The 15,561-nt window shown below is 49.4% G+C and overlaps 1 pseudogene; it reads left to right on the plus strand.

The window, feature by feature from the left end:
• Positions 1-1,611: 1,611 nt before the first annotated feature.
• Positions 1,612-14,895, plus strand: LOC135537071 (RNA polymerase-associated protein LEO1-like; annotated as a pseudogene).
• The last annotated feature ends 666 nt before the right edge of the window (positions 14,896-15,561 follow it).

Below are 15,561 nucleotides of genomic sequence, written 5' to 3' on the forward strand. Positions count from 1 at the left end.
CTCCAGGACAACCCCTGGTGAGACACACTTAACCCCCCACTCCAGGACAACCCCTGGTGAGACACACTTACACCCCCCACTCCAGGACAACCCCTGGTGAGACACACTTAACCCCCCACTCCAGGACAACCCCTGGTGAGACACACTTAACCCCCCACTCCAGGACAACCCCTGGTGAGACACACTTAACCCCCACTCCAGGACAACCCCTGGTGAGACACACTTAACCCCCCACTCCAGGACAACCCCTGGTGAGACACACTTAACCCCCCACTCCAGGACAACCCCTGGTGAGACCACACTTAACCCCCCCGTCACTCCAGGACAACCCCTGGTGAGACACACTTAACCCCCCCACTCCAGGACAACCCTGGTGAGACACACTTAACCCCCCACTCCAGGACAACCCCTGGTGAGACACACTTAACCCCCCCACTCCAGGACAACCCCTGGTGAGACACACTTAACCCCCCACTCCAGGACAACCCCTGGTGAGACACACTTAACCCCCCACTCCAGGACAACCCCTGGTGAGACACACTTAACCCCCACTCCAGGACAACCCCTGGTGAGACACACTTAACCCCCCACTCCAGGACAACCCCTGGTGAGACACACTTAACCCCCACTCCAGGACAACCCCTGGTGAGACACACTAACCCCCCACTCCAGGACAACCCCTGGTGAGACACACTTAACCCCCCACTCCAGGACAACCCCTGGTGAGACACACTTAACCCCCCCACTCCAGGACAACCCCTGGTGAGACACATACCCCCCACTCCAGGACAACCCCTGGTGAGACACATACCCCCCACTCCAGGACAACCCCTGGTGAGACACACTTAACCCCCCACTCCAGGACAACCCCTGGTGAGACACACCTAACCCCCCCACTCCAGGACAACCCCTGGTGAGACACACTTAACCCCCCCCACTCCCAGGACAACCCCTGGTGAGACACACTTAACCCCCACTCCAGGACAACCCCTGGTGAGACACACTTTACACCCCCACTCCAGGACAACCCCTGGTGAGACACACTTACCCCCCACTCCAGGACAACCCCTGGTGAGACACACTTTACCCCCCCACTCCCAGGACAACCCCTGGTGAGACACACCTACACCCTCCCCTCCACTCCAGGACAACCCCTGGTGAGACACACTTTACCCCCACTCCAGGACAACCCCTGGTGAGACACACTTTACCCCCACTCCAGGGCAACCCCTGGTGAGACACATAACCCCCACTCCAGGACAACCCCTGGTGAGACACACTTTACCCACCCACTCCAGGACAACCCCTGGTGAGACACACTTAACCCCCACTCCAGGACAACCCCTGGTGAGACACACTTAACCCCCCCACTCCAGGACAACCCCTGGTGAGACACATAACCCCCCACTCCAGGACAACCCCTGGTGAGACACACTAACCCCCACTCCAGGACAACCCCTGGTGAGACACACTTTACCCCCCCCTCCACTCCAGGACAACCCCTGGTGAGACACACTTTACCCCCCACTCCAGGACAACCCCTGGTGAGACACACTTTACCCCCCTCCACTCCAGGGCAACCCCTGGTGAGACACACTTTACCCCCCCACTCCAGGACAACCCCTGGTGAGACACACTTTACCTCTGCATGTTACAAGAACTAATAATTAAGAGTTTCTGTGTGTGTCTCTCTGTGTGTGTGTTTCTGTGTGTGTCTCTCTGTGTGTGTGCTCTCTGTGTGTGTGTGTCTCTCTGTGTGTGTGTGTCTCTCTGTGTGTGTGTCTCTCCATGTGTGTCTCTCTCTCCCCAGGACCAAGAGGATGGTATGGAAGGGGAGCAGGCTGAGGAGGAGCCCGTTCCAGAGACTCGTATCGAGGTGGAGATTCCTAAAGTCAGCACTGATCTAGGATCAGACCTCTACTTCGTCAAACTACCCAACTTCCTCTCTGTTGAGCCCAGGTTAGACTCACCCCAGATGGTCCCAGTTCACTTACTGACCCTAGACCCTGACACCCCCCGGACCCTAACCCTGACCCCTAACTCTGACCTTCCCCTGAGCAGTCCATGTTTTCAGATGTGAAGGTCTGGATAGGTAGAAGCAGTGTCTTCTCTCTGAACTCTGAACTCTGATGTGATGTGTGTGTTCCTCTCTGTTCAGACCCTTTGACTCCCAGTACTATGAAGATGAGTTTGAGGATGAGGAGATGTTGGATGAAGAGGGACGGACCAGGCTCAAACTGAAGGTGTGTGTGTGTGCTCAGTTCTTGCCCTGTGTGTGTGTGTGATGTGATGTGACAGTATTGTGTGTGTTGTGATGTGACATTGTTGTGTATTGATGTGACATTGTTGTGTATTGATGTGACATTGTTGTGTATTGATGTGATATTGTTGTGTATTGATGTGACATTGTTGTGTATTGATGTGACAGTGTTGTGTGTGATGTGATGTGATAGTGTTGTGAGTGATGTGATAGTGTTGTGAGTGATGTGACAGTATTGTGTGTGTGATGTGACAGTGTAGTGTGTGTGATGTGACAGTGTTGGGAGTGATGTGACTGTTGTGTGTGTGTGTGTGATGTGACAGTGTTGTGAGTGAGTGATGTGAGTGAGTGAAGTGACCGTGTTGTGAGTGAGTGATGTGACAGTGTTGTGAGTGAGTGATGTGACAGTGATGTGTGTGTGATGTGACCGTGTTGTGAGTGAGTGATGTGACAGTGATGTGTGTGTGTGTGTGATGTGACCGTGTAGTGAGTGATGTGACAGTGTTGTGATGGGACAGTGTTCTGTGTGATGGGACAGTGATGTGTTCTGTGTGATGGGACGGTGTTCTTCTATGTGATGTGGCAGTGTTGCGTGTGATCTGTTGTGTGTGTGTGTGATGGGACAGTGTTGTGTGTGTGTGTGTGTGTGATGGGACAGTGTTGTGTGTGTGTGTGATGGGACAGTGTTGTGTGTGTGTGTGATGGGACAGTGTTGTGTGTGTGTGATGGGACAGTGTTGTGGTGTGTGTGATGGGACAGTGTTGTGTGTGTGTGATGGGACAGTGTTGTGTGTGTGTGTGTGATGGGACAGTGTTGTGTGTGTGTGTGTGATGGGACAGTGTTGTGTGTGTGTGTGTGATGGGACAGTGTGTGTGTGTGTGTGTGATGGGACAGTGTTGTGTGTGTGTGATGGGACAGTGTTGTGTGTGTGTGTGATGGGACAGTGTTGTGTGTGTGTGTGATGGGACAGTGTTGTGTGTGTGTGTGATGGGACAGTGTTGTGTGTGTGTGTGATGGGACAGTGTTGTGTGTGTGTGTGATGGGACAGTGTTGTGTGTGTGTGTGATGGGACAGTGTTGTGTGTGTGTGTGATGGGACAGTGTTGTGTGTGTGTGTGATGGGACAGTGTTGTGTGTGTGTGATGGGACAGTGTTGTGTGTGTGTGTGATGGGACAGGGTTGTGTGTGTGTGTGATGGGACAGTGTTGTGTGTGGTGGGACAGTTGTGTGTGTGTGATGGGACTGTGTTGTGTGTGTGTGACAGTGTTGTGTGATGGGACAGTGATGTGTTCTGTGTGACGGGACAGTGTTGTGTGTGATGTGACAGTGTTCTGTGTGATGTGACAGTGTTCTGTGTGATGTGACAGTGTTGTGTGTGATGTGACAGTGTTGTGTGTGATGTGACAGTGTTGTGTGTGATGTGACAGTGTTGTGTGTGATGTAAGTGTTGTGTGTGATGTAAGTGTTGTGTGTGATGTAAGTGTTGTGTGTGATGTAAGTGTTGTGTGTGATGTAAGTGTTGTGATGTAAGTGTTGTGATGTAAGTGTTGTGATGTAAGTGTTGTGATGTAAGTGTTGTGATGTAAGTGTTGTGATGTAAGTGTTGTGATGTAAGTGTTGTGATGTAAGTGTTGTGATGTAAGTGTTGTGATGTAAGTGTTGTGATGTAAGTGTTGTGATGTAAGTGTTGTGATGTAAGTGTTGTGATGTAAGTGTTGTGATGTAAGTGTTGTGATGTAAGTGTTGTGATGTAAGTGTTGTGTATGATGGAAGTGTTGTGTGTGATGTAAGTGTTGTGTGTGATGTAAGTGTTGTGTGTGATGTACAGTGTTGTGTGTGATGGGACAGTGTTGTGTGTGATGGGACAGTGTTGTGTGTGATGGGACAGTGTTGTGTGTGATGGGACAGTGTTCTGTGTGATGGGACAGTGTTCTGTGTGATGGGACAGTGTTCTGTGTGATGGGACAGTGTTCTGTGTGATGGGACAGTGTTCTGTGTGATGGGACAGTGTTCTGTGTGATGGGACAGTGTTCTGTGTGATGGGACAGTGTTCTGTGTGATGGGACAGTGTTCTGTGTGATGGGACAGTGTTCTGTGTGATGGGACAGTGTTCTGTGTGATGGGACAGTGTTCTGTGTGATGGGACAGTGTTCTGTGTGATGGGACAGTGTTCTGTGTGATGGGACAGTGTTCTGTGTGATGGGACAGTGTTCTGTGTGATGGGACAGTGTTCTGTGTTCAGGTTGAGAATACTATCCGGTGGAGAGCCAAGAAAGACGAGGAGGGGAACGAGAGCAGAGAGAGTAACGCCCGCATCGTCAAGTGGTCTGACGGCAGGTCAGCACACACACACACACACACACACACACACACACACACACACACACACACACACACACACACACACACACACGCACACACACACACAAGACCCAGGGGCGAGATGAAGAGGAGTAACGCTGGGACTCCTGATGAAGAGGAGTAATGCTGGACTCCTGATGAAGAGGAGTAACGCTGGACTCCTGATGAAGAGGAGTAACGCTGGACTCCTGATGAAGAGGAGTAACGCTGGACAGCTGATGAAGAGGAGTAACGCTGGACAGCTGATGAAGAGGAGTAACGCTGGACAGCTGATGATTGTGCTTGAATAATTAATACATTGATTTAACAATGGGGAAATGTGTGTTGACATCTGTATGTATCTGTGGATGTGTTCTCTCTCCACAGCATGTCTCTCCACCTGGGTAACGAGGTGTTTGATGTGTTCTGTCTCCGCAGCATGTCTCTCCACCTGGGTAACGAGGTGTTTGATGTGTTCTGTCTCCACAGCATGTCTCTCCACCTGGGTAACGAGGTGTTTGATGTGTTCTGTCTCCACAGAATGTCTCTCCACCTGGGTAACGAGGTGTTTGATGTGTTCTGTCTCCACAGCATGTCTCTCCACCTGGGTAACGAGGTGTTTGATGTGTATAAAGCTCCTCTCCAAGGAGACCACAACCACCTGTTCATCAGACAAGGAACTGGACTACAGGGACAGGCTGTGTTCAAGACCAAACTCACCTTCAGGTAACACTGTCTATACACACACACACACACATTGTATATAGGCATACACACACCTTGCCCTTTGTCTGAACCCCAACCCAAAGCTCTGAAAGACATCATGCACCGAATACAGGAACACGTTCCGTTCAGATGGAATAGTGAACAACAACACATTATCTAAGCTGAGCTCCCTCCAGATGGAATAGTGGACAACAACACAGTATCTAAGCTGAGCTCCCTCCAGATGGAAGGGTGGACAACAACACAGTATCTAAGCTGAGCTCTGTCCAGATGGAATAGTGGACAACAACACAGTATCTAAGCTGAGCTCCGTCCAGATGGAATAGTGAACAACAACACAGTATCTAAGCTGAGCTCCGTCCAGATGGAATAGTGAACAACAACACAGTATCTTAGCTCCCTCCAGATGGAATAGTGAACAACAACACAGTATCTAAGCTGAGCTCCGTCCAGATGGAATAGTGGACAACAACACAGTATCTAAGCTGAGCTCCGTCCAGATGGAATAGTGAACAACAACACAGTATCTTAGCTCCTCTCAGATGGAATAGTGAACAACAACACAGTATCTAAGCTGAGCTCCGTCCAGATGGAATAGTGGACAACAACACAGTATCTAAGCTGAGCTCTGTCCAGATGGAATAGTGGACAACAACACAGTATCTAAGCTGAGCTCCGTCCAGATGGAATAGTGGACAAGAACACAGTATCTAAGCTGAGCTCCGTCCAGATAGAAAAGTGGACAAGAACACAGTATCTAAGCTGAGCTCCGTCCAGATGGAATAGTGGACAACAACACAGTATCTAAGCTGAGAACGGGACTTGTTTTGGTACAGTATTACAATAGAGCAGGACTTGTTTTGGTACAGTATTACAATAGAACGGGACTTGTTTTGGTACAGTATTACAATAGAACAGGACTTGTTTTGGTACAGTATTACAATAGAACAGGACTTGTTTTGGTACAGTATTACAATAGAACAGGACTTGTTTTGGTACAGTATTAGAATAGAACAGGACTTGTTTTGGTACAGTATTACAATAGAACAGGACTTGTTTTGGTACAGTATCACAATAGAACGGGACTTGTTTTGGTACAGTATTACAATAGAACAGGACTTGTTTTGGTACAGTATTACAATAGAACAGGACTTGTTTTGGTACAGTATTACAATAGAACAGGACTTGTTTTGGTACAGTATTACAATAGAACAGGACTTGTTTTGGTACAGTATTAGAATGGGACTTGTTTTGGTACAGTATTACAATTGAACGGGACTTGTTTTGGTACAGTATTACAATAGAACGGGACTTGTTTTGGTACAGTATTACAATAGAACAGGACTTGTTTTGGTACAGTATTAGAATGGGACTTGTTTTGGTACAGTATTACAATAGAACAGGACTTGTTTTGGTACAGTATTACAATAGAAGGGGACTTGTTTTGGTACAGTATTACAATAGAACAGGACTTGTTTTGGTACAGTATTACAATAGAACGGGACTTGTTTTGGTACAGTATTACAATAGAACAGGACTTGTTTTGGTACAGTATTACAATAGAACAGGACTTGTTTTGTTACAGTATTACAATAGAACAGGACTTGTTTTGGTACAGTATCACAATAGAACAGGACTTGTTTTGGTACAGTATCACAATAGAACAGGACTTGTTTTGGTACAGTATTACAATAGAACAGGACTTGTTTTGGTACAGTATTACAATAGAACAGGACTTGTTTTGGTACAGTATCACAATAGAACAGGACTTGTTTTGGTACAATAGAACAGGACTTGTTTTGGTACAGTATTACAATAGAACAGGACTTGTTTTGGTACAGTATTACAATAGAACAGGACTTGTTTTGGTACAGTATTACAATAGAACAGGACTTGTTTTGGTACAGTATTACAATAGAAGGGGACTTGTTTTGGTACAGTATTAGAATAGAACGGGACTTGTTTTGGTACAGTATTACAATAGAACAGGACTTGTTTTGGTACAGTATTACAATAGAACGGGACTTGTTTTGGTACAGTATTACAATAGAACAGGACTTGTTTTGGTACAGTATCACAATAGAACAGGACTTGTTTTGGTACAATAGAACAGGACTTGTTTTGGTACAGTGTTACAATAGAACAGGACTTGTTTTGGTACAGTATTACAATAGAACGGGACTTGTTTTGGTACTGTATTACAATAGAACAGGACTTGTTTTGGTACAGTATTACAATAGAACGGGACTTGTTTTGGTACAGTATTACAATTGATACAGTATTACAATAGAACGGGACTTGTTTTTGTATTACAATAGAACGGGACTTGTTTTGGTACAGTATTACAATAGAACGGGACTTGTTTTGTACAGTTCCAGTATTACAATAGAACAGGACTTGTTTGATACAATAGAACGGGACTTGTTTTGGTTCAGTATTACAATAGAACGGACTTGTTTTGGTTCAGTATTACAATAGAAATACAGTATTACAATAGAAGGGACTTGTTTTGGTACAGTGTTATGAGACTGGAAAGTTCCTCTTTCAGTTTAAAGGAACAAACATGAATGTCTGATTGGAGAGATAAAGCTGTTACTGTGTGTTTTCCCCTCCAGACCCCACTCCACAGACAGTGCCACACAGGCTGTTACTGTGTGTTCTTCCCTCCAGACCCCACTCCACAGACAGTGCCACCCACAGGCTGTTACTGTGTGTGTTTCCCTCCAGACCCCACTCCACAGACAGTGCCACCCACAGGCTGTTACTGTGTGTTTTCCCTCCAGACCCCACTCCACAGACAGTGCCACCCACAGGCTGTTACTGTGTGTTTTTTCCTCCAGACCCCACTCCACAGACAGTGCCACCCACAGGCTGTTACTGTGTGTTTTCCCCTCCAGACCCCACTCCACAGACAGTGCCACCCACAGGCTGTTTTCTCTCAGTTACCCACAGGCTGTTGCTGTGCTTTCTCTCCAGACCCCACTCCACAGACAGTGCCACCCACAGGCTGTTACTGTGTGTTCTCCTCCAGACCCCACTCCACAGACAGTGCCACCCCCAGGCTGTTACTGTGTGTTTTCCCTCCAGACCCACTCCACAGACAGTTGCCACCCACAGGCTGTTACTGTGTTTTCCCTCCAGACCCCACTCCACAGACAGTGCTCCACAGGCTGTTACTGTGTGTTTCCCTCCAGACCCCACAGTGCCACCCACAGACAGTGCCACCCACAGGCTGTTACTGTGTGTTTTCAGGCTGTTACTGTGTGTTTTCCACTCAGGCCCACTCCACAGACAGTGCCACCCACAGGCTGTTACTGTGTGTTTTCCTCCAGACCCCACTCCACAGACAGTGCCACCCACAGGCTGTTACTGTGTGTTTCTCCTCCAGACCCCACTCCACAGACAGTGCCACCCACAGGCTGTTACTGTGTGTTTTCCCTCCAGACCTACCCACAGACAGTGCCACCCACAGGCTGTTACTGTGTTTTTTCCCTCCAGACCCCACTCCACAGACAGTGCCACCCACAGGCTGTTACTGTGTGTTTTCCCTCCAGACCCCACCTCCCACAGACAGTGCCACCCACAGGCTGTTACTGTGTGTTTTCTCTCCAGACCCCACTCCACAGACAGTGCCACCCACAGGCTGTTACTGTGTGTTTTCCCTCCAGACCCCACTCCACAGACAGTGCCACCCACAGGCTATTACTGTGTGTCTTCCCTCCAGACCCCACTCCACAGACAGTGCCACCCACAGGCTGTTACTGTGTGTTTTCTCTCCAGACCCCACTCCACAGACAGTGCCACCCACAGGCTGTTACTGTGTGTTCCTCCAGACCCCACTCCACAGACAGTGCCACCCACAGGCTGTTGCTGTGTGTTTTCCCTCCAGACCCCACTCCACAGACAGTGCCACCCACAGGCTGTTACTGTGTGTTTCCCTCCAGACCCACTCCACAGACAGTGCCACCCACAGGCTGTTACTGTGTGTGTCTTCCTCCAGACCCCACTCCACAGACAGTGCCACCCACAGGCTGTTACTGTGTGTTTTCCCTCCAGACCCCTCCACAGACAGTGCCACCCACAGGCTGGCTGTGTGTTCCCTCAGACCTCCCACAGACAGTGCCACCCACAGGCTGTTGTGTTTTCCCTCCAGACCCCACTCCACAGACAGTGCCACCCACAGGCTGTTACTGCGTGTTTTTCCCTCCAGACCCCACTCCACAGACAGTGCCACCCACAGGCTGTTACTGTGTGTTTTCCCTCCAGACCCCACTCCACAGACAGTGCCACCCACAGGCAGTTACTGTGTGTTTTCCCACCAGACCCCACTCCACAGACAGTGCCACCCACAGGCTGTTACTGTGTGTTTTCCTCCAGACCCCACTCCACAGACAGTGCCACCCACAGGCTGTTACTGTGTGTCTTCCTCCAGACCCCACTCCACAGACAGTGCCACCCACAGGCTGTTGCTGTTCAGACCTCACAGACAGTGCCACCCACAGGCTTTTACTGTGTCCCTCCAGACCCCACTCCACAGACAGTGCCACCCACAGGCTGTTACTGTGTTTCCCTCCAGACCCCACTCCACAGACAGTGCCACCCACAGGCTGTTACTGTGTCTTCCTCAGACCCCACTCCACAGACAGTGCCACCCACAGGCTGTTACTGTGTGTTTTCCCTCCAGACCCCCACCCACAGACAGTGCCACCCACAGGCTGTTACTGTGTGTTTCCCTCCAGACCCCACTCCACAGACAGTGCCACCCACAGGCTGTTTACTGTGTGTTTTCCCTCCAGACCCCACTCCACAGACAGTGCCACCTACAGGCTGTTACTGTGTGTTTTCCTCCAGACCTCACTCACAGACAGTGCCACCCACAGGCTGTTACTGTGTGTTTTTTTCCTCTCCCAGACCCCACTCCACAGACAGTGCCACCCACAGGCTGTTACTGTGTGTTTTCCTCCAGACCCCACTCCACAGACAGTGCCACCCACAGGCTGTTACTGTGTGTTTTCCTCCAGACCCCACTCCCACAGACAGTGCCACCCACAGGCTGTTACTGTGTGTGTTTTCCTCCAGACCCCACTCCACAGACAGTGCCACCCACAGGCTGTTACTGTGTGTTTTCCCTCCAGACCCCACTCCACAGACAGTGCCACCCACAGGCTGTTACTGTGTGTTTCCTCCAGACCCCACTCCACAGACAGTGCCACCCACAGGAAGATGACCCTCTCTCTGGCTGACCGCTGCTCGAAGACCCAGAAGATAGAATACTGCCCATGGCTGGACGAGACCCTGAGTCTCAACGCAACGAGATGATCAAGGTAACGCACGTTGGACTCTGTCATTTCATATAGGATGTCGTGTGATAAGGTTATGAGATGTGTGGTGTAATGTTAGCAGAACTACACCTGACAAAATATTAACGCAAAAAAATGCAACGATTTTAAAAGATTTTTACTGAGATACAGGTCATAAGTAAATCACACTGAAATAAATTCATTAGGCACTAATCTATGGATTTGACATGACTCGGGAATATAGATATGCATCTGTTGGTCACAGATACCTTAGATAAAGAAAACCAGTCAGTATCTGGTGTGACCACCATTGCCCTCATGCAGCGTGACACATCTCCTTCACATAGAGTTGGATCAGGCTGTTGATTGTGGCCTGTGGAACGTTGTCCCACTCCTCTTCAATGGCTGTGTGGAGTTGCTGGAAATGTGCTGGGAACTGGAACACGTTGTTCTATACGTTGATCCAGAGCATCCCAAACATGCTCAATGGGTGACATGTCTGGTGAGAATGCAGGCCATGGGAGAACTGGGAAATGTTCAGCTTCCAGGAATTGTGTCCAGATCCTTGCGACATGGGGTCGTGCGTTATCATGCTGAATAATGAGGTGATGGCGGCGGATGAACGGCACGACCATGAACCTCCAGGATCTCGTTGTTCATAGTTTATGCCTGCCCCATACCATCATGGTGTGTGTCCTCTGTTCACAACGTTGACATCAGCAAACTGCTCGCCCACACAACACCACACACGCTGTCTGCCATCTGCCTGGTACAGTTGAAACTCCTGTGTGCCATCTGCCCGGTACAGCTGAAACTCCTGTGTGCCATCTGCCCGGTACAGCTGAAACACCTGTGTGCCATCTGCCCGGTACAGCTGAAACTCCTGTGTGCCATCTGCCTGGTACAGTTGAAACTCCTGTGTGCCATCTGCCCGGTACAGCTGAAACTCCTTTGTGCCATCTGCCCAGTACAGCTGAAACTCCTGTGTGCCATCTGCCCGGTACAGCTGAAACTCCTGTGTGCCAGTGGCCGTCTCGGGGAGCATTCGTCCACTGAAGTCGGTTACAACTGAACTGCAGTCAGGTCAAGACCCCGGTGAGGAACGACGAACACTCAGATGAGCTTCCCCGAGACGGTTTCTGACCGTTTGTACAGAACTGTTGTACAAACCCACAGTTTCAACAGTTTGTCTGGGTGGCCGGTTTCAGGCGATCCCGCAGGTGAAGAAGTCGGGCTGGTGTGTGAAGGTTCTGGGCTGGTGCGGTTGTAAGGCCGGTTGGACGTACTGCCAAATTCTCTGAGACGATGTTACGGGGGTGCTTTATGGTAGAGAAATTAACATCACATTCTCTGGACATTCCTGCAGCTAGCATGCCAATTTCTCGATCACTCAAAACTTGAGACATCTGTGTCGTTGTATTATGTGACAAAACTGCACATTTTAGAGAGGCCTTTTATTGTCCCCCAGCAGAAGGTGCACCTGTGTAACGATCATGCTGTTGAATCAGCTTCTTGATATTCCACACCTGTCAGGTGGATGGATTATCTTGGCAAAAGAGAAATTCTCACTAACAGGGATGGAAATACATTTGTGGACAACATTTGAGAGAAATAAACTTTTTGCGAATATGTGAACATTTCTTGAATCATTTATATCATCAGCTCATTAAAAACATGGGACCAACACTTTACATGTTGAGGTTTATATTTTTGTTCAGTTTAATTAACTACAGTCTGGAGTCGAGACAGACTTTCTGTTGTTTCTAGAAGCACTGACTGGGCTTCTGTTGCTGATTACAATCTCCTATATTTACTCAGAACATTTCAAATAGACAGGACGACACCTTATCTCTATTGAGGGGTTAAAATGTTGCCCCCCCACAGAAAGAGGAGGAGCGTCTGCGTGCGTCTATCCGTCGTGAGGGCCAACAGCGACGGATGAGAGAGAAGCAGCACCAACGAGGGCTGAGCGCCGGTTACCTGGAGCCCGATCGCTATGACGACGATGAGGAGGGCGACGAGTCGGTCAGCCTGGCCGCCATCAAGAGCAAATACAAGGGAGGAGGAGGAGGGCTGAGGGGTGAGGACACACACAACATATCTAAACAGAGACGCGTCCAGATCAAATACAAGGGAGGAGGGCTGAGGGGTGAGGACACACACAACATATCTAAACAGAGACACGTCCAGATCAAATACAAGGGAGGAAGAGGAGGAGGGCTGAGGGGTGAGGACACACACAACATATCTAAACAGAGACACATCCAGATCTAATACAAGGGAGGAAGAGGAGGAGGGCTGAGGGGTGAGGACACACACAACATATCTAAACAGAGACACGTCCAGATCAAATACAAGGGAGGAAGAGGAGGAGGGCTGAGGGGTGAGGACACACACAACATATCTAAACAGAGACACATCCAGATCTAATACAAGGGAGGAGGAGGAGGCTGAGGGTGAGGACACACACAACATATCTAAACAGAGACAAGTCCAGATCAAATACATGGGAGGAGGGCTGAGGGGTGAGGACACACAACATATCTAAACAGGACACGTCCAGATCAAATACAAGGAGGAGGAAGAGGGTGAGGGGTGAGGGAGGAGGGAGGGGGCTGAGGGGTGAGGACACACACACCCTATCTAAACAGAGACACGTCCAGATCAAATACAAGGGAGGAGGAAGAGGGCTGAGGGGTGAGGACACGCCCAATCTACAGGACAGGAGACTGAGGGGGTGAGGGACACACACAACATATCTAAACAGAGACACGTCCAGATCAAATACAAGGGAGGAGGAGGGGCTGAGGGGTGAGGACACACACCATATCTAAACAGAGACACGTCCAGATCAAATACAAGGGAGGAGGAGGAGGAGGGCTGAGGGTGAGGACACACACAACATATCTAAACAGAGACACGTCCAGATCTAATACATGGGAGGAGGAGGAGGGCTGAGGGGTGAGGACACACACAACAATACAAGGAGGAGGAGGAGGAGGGTTGAGGGGTGAGGACACACACAACATATCTAAACAGAGACTGAGTCCAGATCAAATACAAGGAGGAGGAGGGAGGGGTGAGGGTGAGGGACACACACAACATATCTAAAACAGAGACACGTCCAGATCAAATACAAGGGAGGAGGAGACAGCTAAAGTGTTTGTATTTCCAGATCAAATACAAGGGAGGAGGAGGGAGGAGGGCTGAGGGGTTTTAAACAGAGACACGTCCAGATCTAATACAAGGGAGGAGGAGGAGTGGGCTGAGGGGTGAGGACACACACAACATATCTAAACAGAGACCTCCAGATCAAATACTCTGTCCCCTTCCTCTCCGTCTCCTCCTTCTCCTCCTGCCCACCTCCTCTCCTCCGTCCTCCTCTCCTCCGTCTTCTCCTCCCTTCCTCTTTCTCTCCGTCCCCCTCCTTTCTTCCATCTCTCCTCCACTCTTTCCCTTCCATCCCCCTCCTCTCCTCCGTCTCTCCTCCACTCTTTCTCTTCCGTCCCTCTCCTCTCTCCATATAGAGGAGCGTGCTCGGATCTACTCCTCTGACAGTGATGAGGGTTCTGATGATGATAAAGCCCAGAGACTGCTCAAGGCCAAGAAACTAGACTCTGACGAGGTGAGACACACACACAGGTGTTAGTACAGGGAGAGAATGGAGAGATGACAGAGGGTGCAGTCCTATGATCTACCAGCAGGAGACATTGTGAATCACTACATATCGGAATCTAGTTCAGCTAACAAAGCACTTTGAGGCAGATCTGAAGTGAGTCAAATCACATTTTGCCTCTTTCTCTCTCCTCCCTCTTTCTCTCTCCTCCCTCTTTCTTTTCTCCCCCCCTTTCTCTCTCCCCTCTTTATTTTCCCCATTACTCTCTCCTCTCCTTTGTTTTCTCCCCCTTTCTCTCTCCCTCTCTTCTCTCTCCCCTCTCTTCTTTCTCCCCTCTCTAGGAAGGGGAGAGTTCAGGGAAGAGGAAGGCTGAGGAGGATGAGGAGGAGGAGGTGGAACCCAAGAAGGCAAAGAAATACGTCATCAGCGACTGAAGAGGAGGAGGAAGATGATGAATGATGTCATTTTTTTTATCATACCACTGTATTATCAGTGCTTTGTTATATCCAGTGCGCTTGGCGATGTAGACCTAAACGTTTCATTTGTAGTTTGTATATTTTCTAATGATGACTGTGTGTGAGTGAGAGAGAGCGAGCTCTGTACAGCTGTAGGAATAAAGACAAGATGAACTAAGTGTTTATCTCAATGACCAAACCTCAGTGTCTTTGTTATGATTATTTTTAGAGTTCAGTTTTTGTTTTGAGATGTTAATTTTCTAATGGAGGTTAAAGATGGAGAGTTGAGGGGGGACTGTCTGGGGAATGATGGACTGTCTGACCTCTTCACTAATAGTAGATTCTGTTCAATCCATCTGGCACAGCAGAGAGAGAAGGAATGGAGGGGTGGAGGATGAGGATGGGTAAGAGGAGAGAGGAGGATGGGTAAGGAGGATGAGAGGAGGGGATGGGTAAGAGGGAGAGGGGAGGATGGGTAAGAGGAGAGGGGAGGATGGGTAAGAGGAGAGGGGAGGGATGGGTAAGAGGAGAGAGGAGGATGGGTAAGAGGATAGGGGAGGATGGGTAAGAGGAGAGCGGAGGATGGGTAAGAGGAGAGAGGAGGATGAGGATGGGTGAGAGGAGGATGAGGATGGGTAAGAGGGGAGGGGAGGATGGGTAAGAGGAGAGAGGAGGATGGGTCAGAGGAGGATGAGGATGGGTAAGAGGAGAGGGTGGTGGAGAGTGGAGGATGGGTAAGAGGGGAGAGGAGGATGGGTAAGAGGAGGATGGGTCAGAGGAGGATGAGGATGGGTAAGAGGGGAGCGGAGTGGTGGAGGATGAAGATGGGTAAGAGAGGAGGGTGGTTGAGGATGGGTAAGAAAGG

The sequence above is a fragment of the Oncorhynchus masou genome, unplaced genomic scaffold (assembly GCF_036934945.1).
Source record: "Oncorhynchus masou masou isolate Uvic2021 unplaced genomic scaffold, UVic_Omas_1.1 unplaced_scaffold_7075, whole genome shotgun sequence".
In the NCBI taxonomy this organism is placed as follows: Eukaryota; Metazoa; Chordata; class Actinopteri; order Salmoniformes; family Salmonidae; genus Oncorhynchus; species Oncorhynchus masou.